The sequence below is a fragment of the Ornithodoros turicata genome, chromosome 8, assembly GCF_037126465.1.
Source record: "Ornithodoros turicata isolate Travis chromosome 8, ASM3712646v1, whole genome shotgun sequence".
NCBI classification, from domain to species: domain Eukaryota; kingdom Metazoa; phylum Arthropoda; class Arachnida; order Ixodida; family Argasidae; genus Ornithodoros; species Ornithodoros turicata.
This window is the reverse complement of record NC_088208.1, coordinates 11293883-11311643: the sequence shown is the minus strand read 5'-3', so window position 1 is coordinate 11311643 and position 17761 is coordinate 11293883. Positions and strand designations below refer to the sequence as shown.

Below are 17761 nucleotides of genomic sequence, written 5' to 3'. Positions count from 1 at the left end.
AGAGGCAAGTCAAGGGAGAAACAGAGGCTTCCCCCGCCAAGGGTCACACCCCCTTAACGCCCAATGTGCAGACTCCCTTTGCTCTTCCTTATTTCCATTCTAATCATGGGACAGGTATTCCTTCAGTGGAATTGTCGAGGCCTCTACAGTAACATTGATGATGTACACGATCTGTTTGAAAAGTACCGAGCTGTCTGCTTCTGCCTGCAAGAAACATACCTACACAAAGAAAACTTAAACCCTTTCCGTCGCCATAATGTTTTCAGGAAGGACCGCACAGACAGCGCACGTGCATCTGGTGGTGTGGCTGTAGTCCTTCCGCAGTGCATACCTGCAAAACACTTTCCACTCGTTACAGACTTGGAGGCAGTAGTAGTCGAAGTATGCCTCTACAGGACTTTCACGGTTTGTTCACTGTACCTGCCCCCATCAGTGGTAATAGAGCAAAGAGATTTCGAAAATCTATGCAATCAACTCCCCCAGCCGTTTGTGATTTTAGGCGACCTGAATGCCCACAATCCTTTGTGGGGAAGTGCAAAACTAGATGCACGGGGGAAAATGTTGGAGAGGGTCCTCCTTTCGGGGTCACTCTGTCTTCTGAATACTGCGCTACCTACCTATGTGAACTCTTCGACACAAAATTTTTCTTGCATAGACATCTCACTATGCAGCCCATCCATTTTTCAGCTTCTTGACTGGACAGTCGAACAGAATCCCCGAGGTAGCGACCATTTTCCGCTCATTATTAAATTTCACGGTCACACTAACAACATAAGAACACGTCCACCACGGTGGAAATTACAAGAGGCAAATTGGGACATATTTGAAAGACAAGCCAATTTCCCATCTTCTGCTTTTGAGGGTTTGAATGTTGAGGAGGCAAATAAGTTGATCACTCATACCATTATAAATGCCGCTCAACAGTCCATTCCGCAAACATCCGGCCGACTCCCCAAGCGCTCCAAGCCTTGGTGGACGAGCAATTGTGAAAGCACACGCAAAGAACAAAACCGAGCGTGGGGTGTCTTTCGAAGACACCCCACAATAACAAACCTAATTGCTTTCAGGAGAGCTAGAGCGAAAGCACGTTGGACGCGAAAGCAAGCAAAGAAAGAATCTTGGAGAAATTTCGTATCATCTTTAAATGCTACAACTCCATCAAAAATAATATGGGACAGACTAAAGTAAATAAAGGGCGACTATACAAGTTTCTGTGTACCACTGTTACAAATAAATGGTACCGTGTGTCAAAGTATGGAGGAGCAGGCCAATGCCCTCGGGGAACATTTCCAACGAGTGTCAAGTTCATCCCATTACAGCAGAGATTTCTTAAAGATTAAATCATCTGCTGAAAGGCAAACACTTGATAGTGGGTTAGATGAGAGGTGTGGTTACAACTCACCTTTTTCAATGGCGGAGCTACAAAGGGCTCTGTCATCCCCTAAAAACTCAGCACCTGGACCTGATCGCATAGTGTACTCCATGCTTAAACATCTGTCGTTAACTTCATTAAATTCTCTCCTGGATTTCTTTAATTTTGTCTGGCTAGAAGGTGTTCTCCCTTCTGGCTGGAAGGAGGCAATCATAGTTCCACTGCTGAAGCCAGGAAAAGATCCCTCGCATCCGTGCAGTTACCGACCCATAGCGCTGACAAGTTGTCTGGGGAAGACCTTTGAGCGCATGGTCAACAACCGTCTTATGTATTTTCTGAAAGAAAATAATTGTTTAGATCAATATCAGTGTGGCTTTAGAGCTGCGTGCTCAACAGTCGACCAACTTTTGCGTTTGGAGACTACCATTAGAGAAGCCTTCGTCAGGAAACAGCACTGTATGTCTGTTTTCTTCGATCTAGAGAAGGCATACGATACAGCATGGCGATATGGTATCCTTCGAGACTTGCATGCACTTGGTATACGTGGCAGAATGTTCCAATGTATTACCAATTTCCTACAGGGGAGATCTTTCAGGGTACAAGTTGGGACAACACTATCTCGTCCATTCATCCAGGAAAATGGTGTCCCGCAGGGGTCCGTGCTTAGCGTGACCCGTTTCATCGTAAAAATGAACTCTATAGCAAGTGTTATCCCTACATCAATCAAGTATTCATTGTATGTCGACGATATTCAGATTTCTTATTGCTCCTCTAACTTATCGGTGTGCGAACGTCAGCTACAGCTAACAATAAATAAGCTGGTTAGATGGTCTCAGGAAAATGGCTTCAAATTCTCTCCCGACAAGACAGTTTGTGTTCGTTTCTCGAAGGTTCGGGGAATGTTCCCAGAGCCCACCCTTTCTATGTGCAACCAAAGTATAAGCGTGAAACCTGAACACAAATTCCTCGGTCTCATTTTCGACGAAAAACTGTCTTTCTCAGCCCACCTGAAAACCCTCAAGAAAAAATGCATTAAGTCTTTGAACATTTTAAAGGTACTCTCACACCGATCATGGGGCGCAGATCGCGATACATTACACCGGATCTATGTCTCCACTGTCCTTTCAAAACTTGATTACGGTTGTGTGGTGTATGGGTCAGCACGACCTTCTACTCTGAAAATGTTGGACCCTGTACATCACCTGGGACTGCGACTGGTCCTTGGAGCGTTCCGGACCTCGCCAGTCGAGAGCCTTTATGTAGAAGCCAATGAGTGGTCTCTCGAAAGACGGCGGTTCTACCTGAGTACGTCGTATGCATTAAGGATTAGAGGCTACCCACAAAACCCGGCGATCCCTGCTATAAAAGACACACAATATAAACAGCTCTTTTTGAACAGACCTTCAGCGGTATTGCCATTTAGTATGCGCATGTCGCAGGAAATTGAGCACTATTGCTTTTCAGAATATAACTCAATGATCCTTGAGTGCAGCAAAAAAATCTCACCATGGCAACCTTATCCAAAATGTGATAAATCACTGACCAGATTCGACAAACGTGATACGCCAAGCATTGTATTGAAACAGGAATTTGAGCACCTAAAGGAAACCTTTGGCAGCCATATTGAATTCTACACTGATGGATCAAAAACAAATACCAGGGTTTCATGTGCTATGGTTACTGGAATAGTTACACGTTCACACCGTCTAAAGAGCACCATGTCTATTTTTACTGCTGAAGTGTATGGAATAATTTTAGCCCTCAACTACATCCTACAAAATCACATAAGATCATCAGTAATATACACAGATTCTCTCAGTTCTCTGCAGGCTATTTGTAACATACACCCCACTAAAAACCTGGTAGTTGCTCGTGCAAGGAGCCTGGCAAGCACTATAGCTAATAGGGCCTATCAGCTACTCTTCTGCTGGGTACCCAGTCATGTTGGGATACCTGGCAATGAGCTAGATGATCATGCTGCTACGGCTGCGCTAACAAGTGACATAACCCCTTTCGAAATTCCATATCAAGACCTCAAACTATGTCTAAAAAGATGCATCAATAACGACTGGCAGACATCTTGGGACCGGCAAACCAATCATAAATTACACAGTATCAAGCCCTATGTAGGCTCTAGTTCACCTGGTATGTCCAGTCGACTATATGAAGTGCTATCCTCTCGCCTTCGTTTGGGACACACATACTTTACGCATGGGTATCTTCTACGAGGAGAAGACCCACCGGAATGCAACCACTGTGGGGAACAGCTTTCGATCATTCACATCCTGATCACGTGTCCAGCGTACCAACATCTTCGTCAACATCATTTTGCTCCCTTTTATAGAACCTTCTTGCCCCTCCACCCAATGCTTCTGCTGGGTGATGACAGCTTTGTTCCTTTTGAGAACGTGCATAGGTTTTTTAAAGATACTGGGTTTTTAACGCATCTGTGATTTTAAATACTAATGCACAGTTACTCATTTTAGTCCTACACATGTACCTTTTAACTAACTAGTCTTCAGTGGTATTTGGTGCATTATGGCCTTTGTAGCTGATGCGCCAATAAAACCCGAATCAAATCAAAAAAAGATCGGCTGTGCCAAAATCATTGCAATCGCTTGATTCACTGTTGCCACTTTATATGTTTTCACCACAGTCAATGAAATCGCGTGATGCTACCGCTGGGGTATAGGCCACCGTTGTTGACATTTCAGTTTTATTTTGTTCTCCATTTGCATTCTGCCAAATCCCTGGGGCGGCGTCATCTGCACTAGGTGTTTCATTCACAATTTTGACGCGCGAAACTGCAGAAGACGCCGGCGTTTCTGCATTGGGTCGTCTGCCAAACGTAGCAATCGTCAAACGCGCTTGGTTTCTGGCTTTTCTCTGCAGATATTGCTGTTCATGCTTTGGCTTGTTGAAGCTCCAGTACCAGGAATTTCAATTTCGGTAGTTCACTGAGGCACTAAAGGTTTCGAGACGCGACGCATAAAATAGTAAGAAATATTTACACTGTCTGTCTTCATACTTCAAGAATGAGGCTTCTTCTGTGCTGTAAAGTAAATCATGTTCAGTTTAGATGCCCGCCAACCAGCGCATCATTGCTCAGGAATTGTACTTACAGCTATCGAACCGTCAATCTTCAAAGAACGCCACACCAGTCGCAGACGCGCAACGAAGAAAAAGCAAGCAAACCGAGCAAGCGCGAGCAACCAAGCCGGTCTTGGATTGGATACCAATGTGGCTCGCATGCGTGCAACAGTTGCGACCGCGGCTGCGACGTTATACGCTTATAGTGCATCGAAAAAAATATTTATATGCTACATGATAACGCATGATATTATGCATGTCAGTGGCAACAAAGGCTGTTGTTGAGAAACGGTGCTTTAAGAAACAACACTGCATTATTACACTCTCGCAGATCAGGGTAGCAGTGGTAGCAGATTCCGACTGCAGCAGTCAGCGGTGACCACATGTACGGGGAAACGACGAGCAGCGGCAGAGTTTCTGCACAAGTTTTGTGTCAGTAAATAATGCGGATTGCAAGCGCTGGTGTGTGCGTCGGTTTCCTGTTCTCTAATGTTCTCCTTATGCTGCATATCGCTCATGTCGCTCAAAAACCGACTGCGACCACGCATGCCCTATGCATGTCCTGCTTGAGACGTAATTACGACGTTCACATTTTCCAAAACGCTCTACCGGAATGTACAGTGGGTATCCGAGGAATATCTGGACCTACGGGACGTTCGGGATCTATCCCGGATATCCCCTGTACATTCGTGGTTTACTGGGATGTGGGGATGCACTTCGTCTGTACTGACATTTTCAAGCTGTCAGCTGTCTGGCGGCGTTGTAATGCCACTTAATGTCTGTTTTCTGTGCTGGGGTATAGCAGCAGTGTAGCAGCAGTGTAGGTTTCAATTTAATGCGCAATTATGGAGTGTGGCGGGGTACCTACGGGGGCGTTGGGGGTGTACATGTTGGGTCAAGTGACTGTTTTCTGCTTGGGGAGATGCTAGGTTAGCATATCAAGTGTGTGGCTGTTGAGCAATTTTATTCGAAAATTGTTTTGGCTCATCGTTTTTGCTTCTTTTACGCATTGCGTAATTCCATTTGAGTTGCATCAACTTCTTTCTATTTAAAACCCTGGCGAGGCTGTGCTACCAGCCCACCGTGCACGTGCACTTATAATAGATGCATTGCATTCAAAATAACTGAAGCTTTTTTTGGTTCAAAACTATTTATTTGATACATGGGTGTACTGTCTGGGCCACACAGTCTGGGACAATGAGATTGCAACGTTGTAGATGTGCATCCTCGGTTGCTGGGTTGCTTGTCGAAGAGAAAGGTACGGAGCCAGCTTTTTCTTCTGTTCGGTGTTCGGAAGTTCGGAAGCTCGCTCGGAAAGGTGGTGCTGGGTGCACATTGGGTGTCTGTTTCGCGCAATTCATCACGGCAATTCATTCGTTGTCACTTTCGTCGTGCACATTGTTCGTCGCATTTGTAGTCACATTAGGCCAAGGGAATATATCTGTTCAACGAGTTGAGGCCGCTTTGGGTATCTGCTTCGCGCAAGCCTTTCTTGCAATTCCTTGGTTGTCACATTCCTACTGCCACGTCGTCAGTTTCATTCTTAGAGGGATTCATAGGTCCGAATCAGGTGCGACATCCTCTTCGACATTCTTTGTCACACCTGGAGGCACATTATCGAGGGAAGCATGAGAACGATATTCCTCTGTCCGGTTCCACGAGGTGCACCGCTGGTGTATCGCTTTCGCATTGGGTATCTGTTTCGCGCAATCCTTTCTGTCAATTCCTTGGTTGTCACATTCCTACTGCCACATCGTCAGTTTCATTCTTACAGGGACTCATAGGTCCGAATCAGGTGCGAAATCCTCTTCGACATTCTTTGTCGCATTTGTAGACAGATTATCGAGGGAAGCATGAGAACGATATTCCTCTGTCCGGTTCCACGGGGTGCACCGCTGATGTATCGCTTTCGCATTGGGTATCTGTTTCGCGCAATCATTTCTGGCAGTTCCTTGGTTGTCACATTCCTACTGCTACGTCGTCAGTTTCCTTCTTAGAGGGAGTCATAGGTCCGAAACAGGTGTGACATACTCTTCGACATTCTTTGTCATATCTGGAGGCACATTATCGAGGGAAGCATGAGAAAGATATTGCTCTATCCGGTTTCACGAGGTGTACCGCTGATGTGCCGCTTTCGCATAGGGTGTCTGCTCCGCGCAATCCTTTCCGGCAATTCCTTGGTTGTCACTGTAGTCACTGTGGTCTGAAACAGGCGCGACATCCTGTTCGACATTCTTTGTCACATTTGTAGACACATTATCGAGGGAGCCATGAGAACGATATTGCTCTGCTCTGTTCTGTTCCATCATGGGTGTACAGTAGTTGTATCGCTTTCGTTGTGTCGTTTCGCTATTTCATCCTTAAAGACTCACAGGTCCCAAATAGGTGCGACATCTTCTTTGTCATTCTTTTTTCTTCTTCTTTCTTTGTCGCATTTGTAGTCACATTATGGACGGCAGTACGATCTTTTCCACGAGGTGTACTGCTGTTGTATCTTTGTCGCGCAATCATTTCCGACTATCCCTTCGTTGTCTCATTCGTATCACCGTATTCTTAAAGAGTCACATGTCCGAAATGGGTACAATTCTTCGCAATTTCCTTTGTCACAGTCGTAGTCGTGTCGTGCGTTTTCCGAAGGATCCCTAGTTCTTTTCTTCTTGTTTTCTTTTCTTCTTGTTTTCTTTTCGTGGATATCATTTGCGATGAGACCTGCATGCACTCGCTTCAACTGTTCTTTGTCGTGTAATCTGTTGTCGTGTTAACGTAGTTCAGCCATACCAGTCTTCATATCTCAATGATGTTGCATTCTTTGACTTTGACGCAGGCTACTTCTTCTGCCCGATGACCCGATTTGCCTGCGCATAACATCTTTTTAACTTTTGCGCAGGCATAACGGGTCGGACATTTCCGTTTTGAACCCCGACTTGAACTGACCAAGGCACAGCTTTGATTGCCTAGGCCAGAACACGTCGGTGGTTGCGCGATGACTCCGGATTTCTTGATTTTCGATTTCATTTGCTTTGATTTCCTTTGCTCCTTGTCCTTTGCGTTTTGTCTTCAAATTTCTCTCTTTTGCTTTTTACGCAGCTGTGATTGGCGCTCAGAGCCTCGTTGGCCGGACTCGCTGTGGCTGTCGAGCCCGTTACCAGCTCCCACCACGGGGAGGTGAGGTTGAGCGCCAACAGTTATTGGGAGCCAATGAATCCGAAGCCATTGTGGTCCAGGGGCAGGCAGGGGTCAAAGTCAGGTCAAGACGTGGAACACTGAAGTCCTAGAGGCAGTGAACGGAGCGCAAGAGGATCTCAATGACGTCCTTCGGCATTGGGGTAGCCGGATCAGACTCCTCGATCGCAGTAACGATCATGACTATGAGATCGATGGTGTCGGCTTCCCTGATGTGTCTATGGTAGTTCGTGGCGAGGAACCGGACAAAGTCCATGCCCTCATCGAGAAGACGTGGACATTCTTGGCCTAGAATACCGTGGAGAAAATCGACGCACGCCGAGAGAAAGCCTGGTACCTTGTAGAAAGCTCTGACGTTAGCTTTTAGCTGATCAAAGGCACCAGGATGGTGAAGGACTACCTCACGGTAGTGTAAGGACATTAGACCTGGCACCCAGTCAGGCGTTGGTCTCCTCCAACGTGCAAGGAAGGATTGTCGCCTGTCATAAGTCCTACCGAGGATGGTTCGTAGAAAGAGACTCATGGCGTCAGACAGAGAAACGGAGGCCGAGACGAGCAGAAGAGGTAACTTAGCCGTTAAATTATAATCAATATAATTCACCTCATTGTCTTTGGTGATCCACCTCATTGTCTTTGGTGAATAAAATTCACCTCATTGAAACTACGGTTTCACCAAAGACAATGACTTGAATCTTAAAGGTATTTTAAAGCTACGTGCCAAGGGCACATTTAAGCAGGCAGAAGAAGCTGTTTTATGAATTTGGTTTGAACTGAACGGAGTGATGTGGTGATTTTGCATGTGTTATGGCGAATTCGGGGGGTCATTTCGTAGGAGCCACATTTTTTTCGTTGGCCAGATCCCGAGTAGTCGACGTCAGGCCCCTCCGCACTCATATCAGCGATGTCAGCGGATAAGTGATACGCTGCCAGAGATAAACAGTAATATTATATCATAGTTAATCCTACTGATATGATATCATTGATAAGATTATTACGTAAACAATAATGACAGCAATGCTGTAACAAACTAGGAATCGAACTTCGGTCGTTTTAGGTGTCAGCCGAGCACTTCGACCCAGTAGGCCATGGGCTCGGCATGTTTGGGAGAATGGTTAATCAGAATAGAATTGTGGCTGGTAGACGTTGTTTGATTTTGTTTTGTGCCGCCACGTCGTTGATGGCGCCACGGAGTTGTTAGATTTCGTCGTCAAGGGCTGGCACCACTTGTATGAAATATTAAATTTACCGCAGCAGCATTGGCTCGTTTGCTGTTCAACAGATTCGACTACCTGCACGAGTAATTTAAATATCGCGCCCTTTAGGTTTTTGTGTCATGTTCAATAGATGTGCTACTTATACAACATTTTAAATTTCCCTTCTTTTGTGACATGTTTAAACAGATGGCGAATTCACTTTTGCCTCAAGAGACGACGCTATAAGGAATTTTAAATTTCCTGCAAGTAGTCTTCCCTCTTGCTAAAGTCTCGCCACGATAATCTCGTTTCAGAAGAAAAAAAAATTAATAAAAAATGACGAACCATTTCTATGTCACTTTACTGTCAAACAGCTCGAGGGATGTTTTTTTTTCATTTTTTTTTATTGCGTGTTAGCGCCGCGAAGCAACTGTGGCTATGAGCGGCGTACAGATGTGGACAGACGGAGAGAGGACAGCAGGAAGGAGTGGGGGACAGGGGGAAGCTCGAGGGATGTGTTTCTGAGTAACACAATGATGGAAGACAGAATGGATCTCGCTCAGTCAGTGGAATTAGATCGCAAGTGTCAGGTTGCTCTGGCCGAGGTGAATATCCTATTGCAATTAACAATATCATAGGTACCGCTAAGTAGTAGTGTATCAGCTCAACTAGCCGGCAAGTCACACAGTCGCCTGGACGCCATTAATTAGCAATTAGAGCTAATTAGAGCTAACAGTACACATCGGGGGAAAAAGGCTTACGGGGGGACGATCGCTTAGGCCTAACCACAACACTACGCAGCTAACACAAGGCGGGAACCACACATCGCTAAACATGCGAGAAAAGGCTTAACACGAGCGCGGTCACCGCTAAACACGGTAAAGATACGAGAAAAGGAGCGCGTCAAATCACTCACCTTTTCCCCCGCGGCAACTTCCAGGCAGAAACTGAGCGAGCGCGGAGAACACACGTCTGCTCTCTACGAGAGCCAGCCAAAAACTGAGCGAGCGCGCGGAGCGCACGTCCGTCTTCCGCGACAGCCCGAGAGAAACTGAGTGAGGCGACGCGCAGCGGCCGCTATGGATGCGCGCGCGCCCTCTGCTCCACCCGTCCGCGTGCGCGCGCGCGCAGCTCCCTCTGCGCCGCCCCCGGGTGTTTTCGGTTTCAGCTCTCCGCTGCGCGCGCGCTCCTAGCGGCGACGGGTGGCTTCTGAGTTTCACTTTCGTTTTCTTTGCGCGCGCGTTTATCTCTATAAAGGCAGCGCGCACCGCGCTCGAGTCATCACTACGTGAAGATGTTCAGCTACCACTCTTTACAAAATTGTTCCCGCACCCACACTTCTTGGGAAGAAGTGGAGAAGGAATGTTTCAACGGCAAAAGTCCCCGCAACGAGCTCGTCATCACTGCTTTTCGCTACGTGATAGACATGGTAGGCTTTGGCAATATAGGAGAGATCTCGCCGGGGCCGCTGCAGGAGATCGTGCGTCGGATCTACGCCCGTTACAAGAACGTCTGCTCAACGGTTCCAGACGGACACCTGGGACTAATGAGCGAATTTGTGAGCTTGGCCAACGCAGAATTCAACTACATCGCTGCAGACATCGTGGACCTTCGCGCTCGTGCCATCGCTCATATTAAGCACGCCCTGCGGAAGCAGCGACATTTGCCACTGATTTATTGAAATACCGATTGGTTATTGACATGCAACGCATTAAACAGTCCGAATAACTTTGACGAGACTCTGCGTGTTCTTTCACTGAAACATCTTTATTGAATACATACAAAGGACTTGGTTGATAGATGCCTGCTCTTTGTTCCACGGTCACTCGATTCACAAAGGCGCTCACGGTCTTCCTTGCACAATGCTGTACAAGGAGGGGTCCTACTGCTATACAGGAAGGCAGTTGGGCCTAACGGGGAGGTTGCTGGACGCCGTTTCCTGTGCTGCATGATGTGCGACGACAGCGGCTACCGCTTCCTGAAAAACAATGTCATACATAGAATACACTCTCACAGCAGAGACGGTCAGCGACAAAGACTCCTATTAATTATTGAATCGCAAGATTATTTCCTTTGTCCTACTCTTAATGACATTCATTCTCTCATTAAAATTCAACAAAAAAGCACCCTGCATGTTAACGATTTTCACCCCAAAGGCTCATCATGGTCATTAGAATTACAGTAAACTACCACTGCTCTTTAAGATAAGTGAGTCCACTCCACATCACCTCCAGGCTTATGTAATACATGACCCTTTCTATGCTCATACATTCGTTGTCTGAGGCTACACCTGCGAGCAAAAAGGCGCGGAAGCCGGGTGGGCAAAGTTCCATTCGCGCATTGCGAGCATAAAGGCGGGAAAGCCTGGGAGCAAAGTTCTATTCGCGCACTCCAAAGCACAAGACAGAACGCCTTTACGGGAACATGATGGCATTCCTATACTATATTAATGATTATTGCATTGCAGTTTAGAAAAGCTTCTACAAAACTATAATTTTAGGAGCCCATTAAAATTCAACTTTCTATGGAAACTATAATTGCCCTATTACTTGGATCGCTACTAATGAAGCGCTCCAATTTTTTCTCTCTTCCCATTTCAGCCTTGTCATGCAGTGAAGCCGACTCACATCCAAAATAATTAATTTACACTGAGGGTGCCGTGCTTCAGGAATTCCTATCCTGCGCTCAGATGCAAGCATTTCTTCACGGATACCTTTAACAGCTGACTTCCTCAACATACCGAGCTCCTAACAACATCTAACAAATAATCAGAGAAACCCACTTCTCAGCTGCACCATGCGACTTTCTTCTGCGTAAAATCGGTGATTTGAGGAAGAGAGCAGCGAAAAATTGCGCGCACTTGTGCTTGACTTAAAAAACCTGAAGCATATGCTAATAAACTAAGAAAAAGACACTCAGGTCTGGTATGTGATAGTGCCACATACGCAGACGCATTGCCCTTGCGTAAAGAAAGCACAGGACAGGGATACACAAATTTCCTTAGGTGAGCAGGGAAAAGGCTTAAGACCTCAGGTCACCACACATCGCCACGCGGCTAGCACAACATGACACCAACAAGATACTAGCAGCGGGAAGAACTGCAACACTGCTAAACAAGTCCAGACATGCCACGATGACGTCACAAATCAGGAGGAAAAAAAAAGCACACGCATGCACGCACAGAGGACAACGCATTAAACACACGGAGCGCTCAGGAATAATCGTAGCGTTACCGCACATCGCTACGAAGCTCAACGTCTAACACAAGACGACAACAACAACAAGATATTAACGAAGGGTAAAAATTGCAACACTGAACAAGTCCAAACATGCGACATCGCATACAAAACACTGCTCATCGGGGAAAAGGCCTAAGCTCGCGGCAGATCATCATAGAGCATACACAACTTCATTTTTCTACTTCGCGTAAACTAAACGCGGTCTGCTTGAAAAACGACGTACAAATTCTCTTAAGGAGCAGAGAAATATAGAAATTTCTACTCCGTGCTCAGATACCAGCATTTCTGCTCAAAAACCTGCAAAAATAAGCACTGCTTACTTTGTCAAGATATCGAACACCCAACAAAATCAAACAAACAACCCCACTTCCACTGGTAGAACACTATTCAGCTTTTACGCAGGAGGCTTTCTTCTACATAAAAGTAGAGAAAATAAGAAAAAGAGCAGCGAAATATTACACGCACTTTTGCTTGACTTAAAAAACCTGAAGCATATGCCAATAAACCAAGAAAAAGACACTCATGTCTGGTATATGATAGTGCCACATACACAGACGCATTACCCTTGCGTAAAGAAAGCACAGGACGGGGATACACAAATTTCCTTCAGTGAGCAGGGAAAAGGCTTAAGCCGTACCGCCTAGGAATAATCGAAGAATCACCGCTTATCCCTACGCGGCTAGCACAACATGACAGCAACAAGATATCAGCGAAGGGTAAAAATTGCAGCAAGAAAGACACTACTACTGAACAAGTCTAGACATGCGACATCGAATGCCAAAACACTGGTGATCGGGGAAAAGGGCTAAGCCTGCGGCGGATCATCATAGAGCATACATAAGTTCATTTAGTGTAAACTAAACGCGGTCTGCTTGGAAAACGACGTACAAAGTTTTTTAGGGAGCAGAGAAATATAGCAATTTCTACTCCGTGCTCAGATACCAGCATTTCTGCTCAAAAACCTGCAAAATTAAGCACTGCTTACTTCGTCAAGATATCGAACACCCAACAAAATCAAACAAACAACCCCACTTCCACTGATAGAACACTATTCAGCTTTTACGCAGGAGGCTTTCTTCTACATAAAAGTAGAGAAAATAAGAAAAGAGCAGCGAAAAATTACACGCACTTTTGCTCGCATAGCAATAAGAGAAAAAAATAAAATAAAATATCGTCACACACGCTAATAAACTGTGACAAAGACACCCATTTCTGCTATCAGATAATTATTGCATAATGCTAAATACTCATTTGCATTGTCCCTGCGTGAAGAAAGCACAGGGCAGGGATACACAATTTATCTTAAGCGAGCAGGGAAAGTCACTTCTTCTCGAACAGCTTAATACCATAAAGTCTGAATTTTTGCAAAGCAAATAAAGCTTGAACAGCGCTACGAACGTGACAGACACATACTAACAAACAAACAAACAAACAAACACTTCTATTCATTTCTATTGATAAAGGCGTAAACCACACTACAAGAACAAAGCACGCTGCTTCAGGAAAGCGTATCAAATGCATCGCAACAGGACCGGCTCTCATAAAATAGCCTGCCCAAAACGAAGACCTCCCCAGGTTCGCGAGGTAATTCCATTAAAAACGCTCTCGGTCTATCCTACAGATAGCAATGCAAGCGCTGCTACCCTTATTTTTTAAGCCACTATTCCACGCAATAGTACATAAACGTATCACTCGTGTCACATGAAAAGGCACACACAAAGAACTTACTTGTCAAGTGGGATCCCTGGTTCAGGAAAGCGCGCGCGCCCGCGCGCACACATACACATACACACTCACATTTTCACACTCACAAACACAAAGTCTATTCTCACAACCACATAAATCCATATTATTCCTCAGGTCAATAATTATCCTACCATCGTCAAAAGATGGCTCACTCTTGTATGCGATCGCAAAGCGATAGGTCCTCGTTCCGGATGTAATAGGATATCGCCACTCTGCCGACGCGAACCAAAAAAGAAAGAAAGGAATGCGCGTTCGCTATACCTCCACAAAGAAAACGGTGCCGTGCTTCTACGCAGCGCTCATCATACAGGAGTGAATTCTCTTCTTCGTTTTCCTTTTATTTTCTTGCACCCATATATTTTGCAAGAATACTATAGAGCAGAACGGACAAATGTGAACATCATTCGCTACACACTGTAGCTCTCATCATTTTTAAACCAAACCACTTAACATGTGTTCATAGGTCTTCACTAAATAGGTGAGCCGATAATGACTCAAAATGAAATGAAATCAAATAAAATAATCATTCCAGCGCCAACAGACCCAAGCAGGGTACCCAAGCTTGCAGCCAGCTATGCTGGATAAAAGATTTATCGCGAGGGTACTACAATGGTGAGCTCTGCTGCTGTTTAAGTGATAAAACAGTGCGCCTGCTCGGGGAAAGGGATCGCGCGCGTCCAAACCGCGAGGCCCGCGTTGCGCTCGCACGGGAATCGCGCGCGTCGCGTCCCGAGAACGGGTCCGCGCGCGGCTCGCGTGGGGCGCGGTTCGGGAGCACTGTTTTATCACTCACTGGGAGCAGCAGAGCTCACCATTGTAGTACCCTCGCGATAAATCTTTTATTCCAGCATCGCTGGCTGCAAGCTTGGGTACCCTGCTTGGGTCTGCTGGCGCTGGAATGATTATTTTATTTGATTTCATTTCATTTTGAGTCATTATCGGCTCACCTACTTAGTGAAGACCTATGAACACATGTTAAGTGGTTTGGTTTAAAAATGGTGAGAGCTACAGTGTGTAGCGAATGATGTTCACATTTGTCCGTTCTGCTCTATAGTATTCTTGCAAAATATATGGGTGCAAGAAAATAAAAGGAAAACGAAGAAGAGAATTCACTCCTGTATGATGAGCGCTGCGTAGAAGCACGGCACCGTTTTCTTTGTGGAGGTATAGCGAACGCGCATTCCTTTCTTTCTTTTTTGGTTCGCGTCGGCCGAGTGGCGATATCCTATTACATCCGGAACGAGGACCTATCGCTTTGCGATCGCATACAAGAGTGAGCCATCTTTTGACGATGGTAGGATAATTATTGACCTGAGGAATAATATGGATTTATGTGGTTGTGAGAATAGACTTTGTGTTTGTGTGTGTGAAAATGTGAGTGTGTATGTGTATGTGTGCGCGCGGGCGCGCGCGCTTTCCTGAACCAGGGATCCCACTTGACAAGTAAGTTCTTTGTGTGTGCCTTTTCATGTGACACGAGTGATACGTTTATGTACTATTGCGTGGAATAGTGGCTTAAAAAATAAGGGTAGCAGCGCTTGCATTGCTATCTGTAGGATAGACCGAGAGCGTTTTTAATGGAATTACCTCGCGAACCTGAGGAAGTCTTCGTTTTGGGAAGGCTATTTTATGAGAGCCGGTCCTGTTGCGATGCATTTGATACGCTTTCCTGAAGCAGCGTGCTTTGTTCTTGGAGTGTGGTTTACGCCTTTATCAATAGAAATGAATAGAAGTGTTTGTTTGTTTGTTTGTTTGTTAGTATGTGTCTGTCACGTTCGTAGCGCTGTTCAAGCTTTATTTGCTTTGCAAAAATTCAGACTTTATGGTATTAAGCTGTTCGAGAAGAAGTGACTTTCCCTGCTCGCTTAAGATAAATTGCGTATCCCTGCCCTGTGCTTTCTTCACGCAGGGACAATGCAAATGAGTATTTAGCATTATGCAATAATTATCTGATAGCAGAAATGGGTGTCTTGGTCACAGTTTATTAGCGTGTGTGACGATATTTTATTTTATTTTTTTCTCTTATTGCTATGCGAGCAAAAGTGCGTGTAATTTTTCGCTGCTCTTTTCTTATTTTCTCTACTTTTATGTAGAAGAAAGCCTCCTGCGTAAAAGCTGAATAGTGTTCTATCAGTGGAAGTGGGGTTGTTTGTTTGATTTTGTTGGGTGTTCGATATGTTGACGAAGTAAGCAGTGCTTAATTTTGCAGGTTTTTGAGCAGAAATGCTGATATCTGAGCACGGAGTAGAAATTGCTATATTTCTCTGCTCCCTAAGAAACTTTGTACGTCGTTTTCCAAGCAGACCGCGTTTAGTTTACGCGAAATGAACTTATGTATGCTCTATGATGATCCGCCGCAGGCTTAGCCCTTTTCCCCGATCACCAGTGTTTTGGCATTCGATGTCGCATGTCTAGACTTGTTCAGTAGTAGTGTCTTTCTTGCTGCAATTTTTACCCTTCGCTGATATCTTGTTGCTGTCATGTTGTGCTAGCCGCGTAGCGATAAGCGGTGATTCTTCGATTATTCCTAGGTGGTACGGCTTAAGCCTTTTCCCTGCTCACTGAAGGAAATTTGTGTATCCCTGTCCTGTGCTTTCTTTACGCAAGGGTAATGCGTCTGTGTATGTGGCACTATCATATACCAGACATGAGTGTCTTTTTCTTGGTTTATTGGCATATGCTTCAGGTTTTTTAAGTCAAGCAAAAGTGCGTGTAATATTTCGCTGCTCTTTTTCTTATTTTCTCTACTTTTATGTAGAAGAAAGCCTCCTGCGTAAAAGCTGAATAGTGTTCTACCAGTGGAAGTGGGGTTGTTTGTTTGATTTTGTTGGGTGTTTGATATCTTGACGAAGTAAGCAGTGCTTATTTTTGCAGATTTTTGAGCAGAAATGCTGGTATCTGAGCACGGAGTAGAAATTTCTATATTTCTCTGCTCCTTAAGAAAATTTGTACGTCGTTTTTCAAGCAGACCGCGTTTAGTTTACGCGAAGTAGAAAAATGAAGTTGTGTATGCTCTATGATGATCTGCCGCGGGCTTAGGCCTTTTCCCCGATGAGCAGTGTTTTGTATGCGATGTCGCATGTCTGGACTTGTTCAGTGTTGCAATTTTTACCCTTCGTTAATATCTTGTTGTTGTTGTCGTCTTGTGTTAGACGTTGAGCTTCGTAGCGATGTGCGGTAACGCTACAATTATTCCTGAGCGCTCCGTGTGTTTAATGCGTTGTCCTCTGTGCGTGCATGCGTGTGCTTTTTTTTTTCCTCCTGATTTGTGAGGTCATCGTGGCATGTCTGGACTTGTTTAGCAGTGTTGCAGTTCTTCCCGCTGGTAGTATCTTGTTGGTGTCATGTTGTGCTAGCCGCGTGGCGATGTGTGGTGACCTGAGGTCACTTCAGCTTCACTGAGGTCACTGAGGTCACTGAGGTCACTGAGGCTTCACTGCATGACAAGGCTGAAATGGGAAGAGAGAAAAAATTGGAGCGCTTCATTAGTAGCGATCCAAGTAATAGGGCAATTATAGTTTCCAAAGAAAGTTGAATTTTAATGGGCTCCTAAAATTATAGTTTTGTAGAAGCTTTTCTAAACTGCAATGCAATAATCATTAATATAGTATAGGAATGCCATCATGTTCCCGTAAAGGCGTTCTGTCTTGTGCTTTGGAGTGCGCGAATAGAACTTTGCTCCCAGGCTTTCCCGCCTTTATGCTCGCAATGCGCGAATGGAACTTTGCCCACCCGGCTTCCGCGCCTTTTTGCTCGCAGGTGTAGCCTCAGACAACGAATGTATGAGCATAGAAAGGGACATGTATTACATAAGCCTGGAGGTGATGTGGAGTGGACTCACTTATCATTTTAAAGAGCAGTGGTAGTTTACTGTAATTCTAATGACCATGATGAGCCTTTGGGGTGAAAATCGTTAACATGCAGGGTGCTTTTTTGTT

General features: G+C 45.2%; 1 long non-coding RNA gene across 1 annotated transcript; it reads right to left on the bottom strand.

The window, feature by feature from the left end:
• Positions 1-627: 627 nt before the first annotated feature.
• On the bottom strand, positions 628-4533 carry LOC135365940 (uncharacterized). Its single transcript, XR_010414027.1, has 4 exons — positions 4495-4533; positions 4384-4424; positions 2575-2673; positions 628-1707 (listed from the first exon to the last, which is right to left on the bottom strand). It is a non-coding gene; the product is annotated as an uncharacterized LOC135365940 (long non-coding RNA).
• Between the last annotated feature and the right edge of the window lie 13228 nt (positions 4534-17761).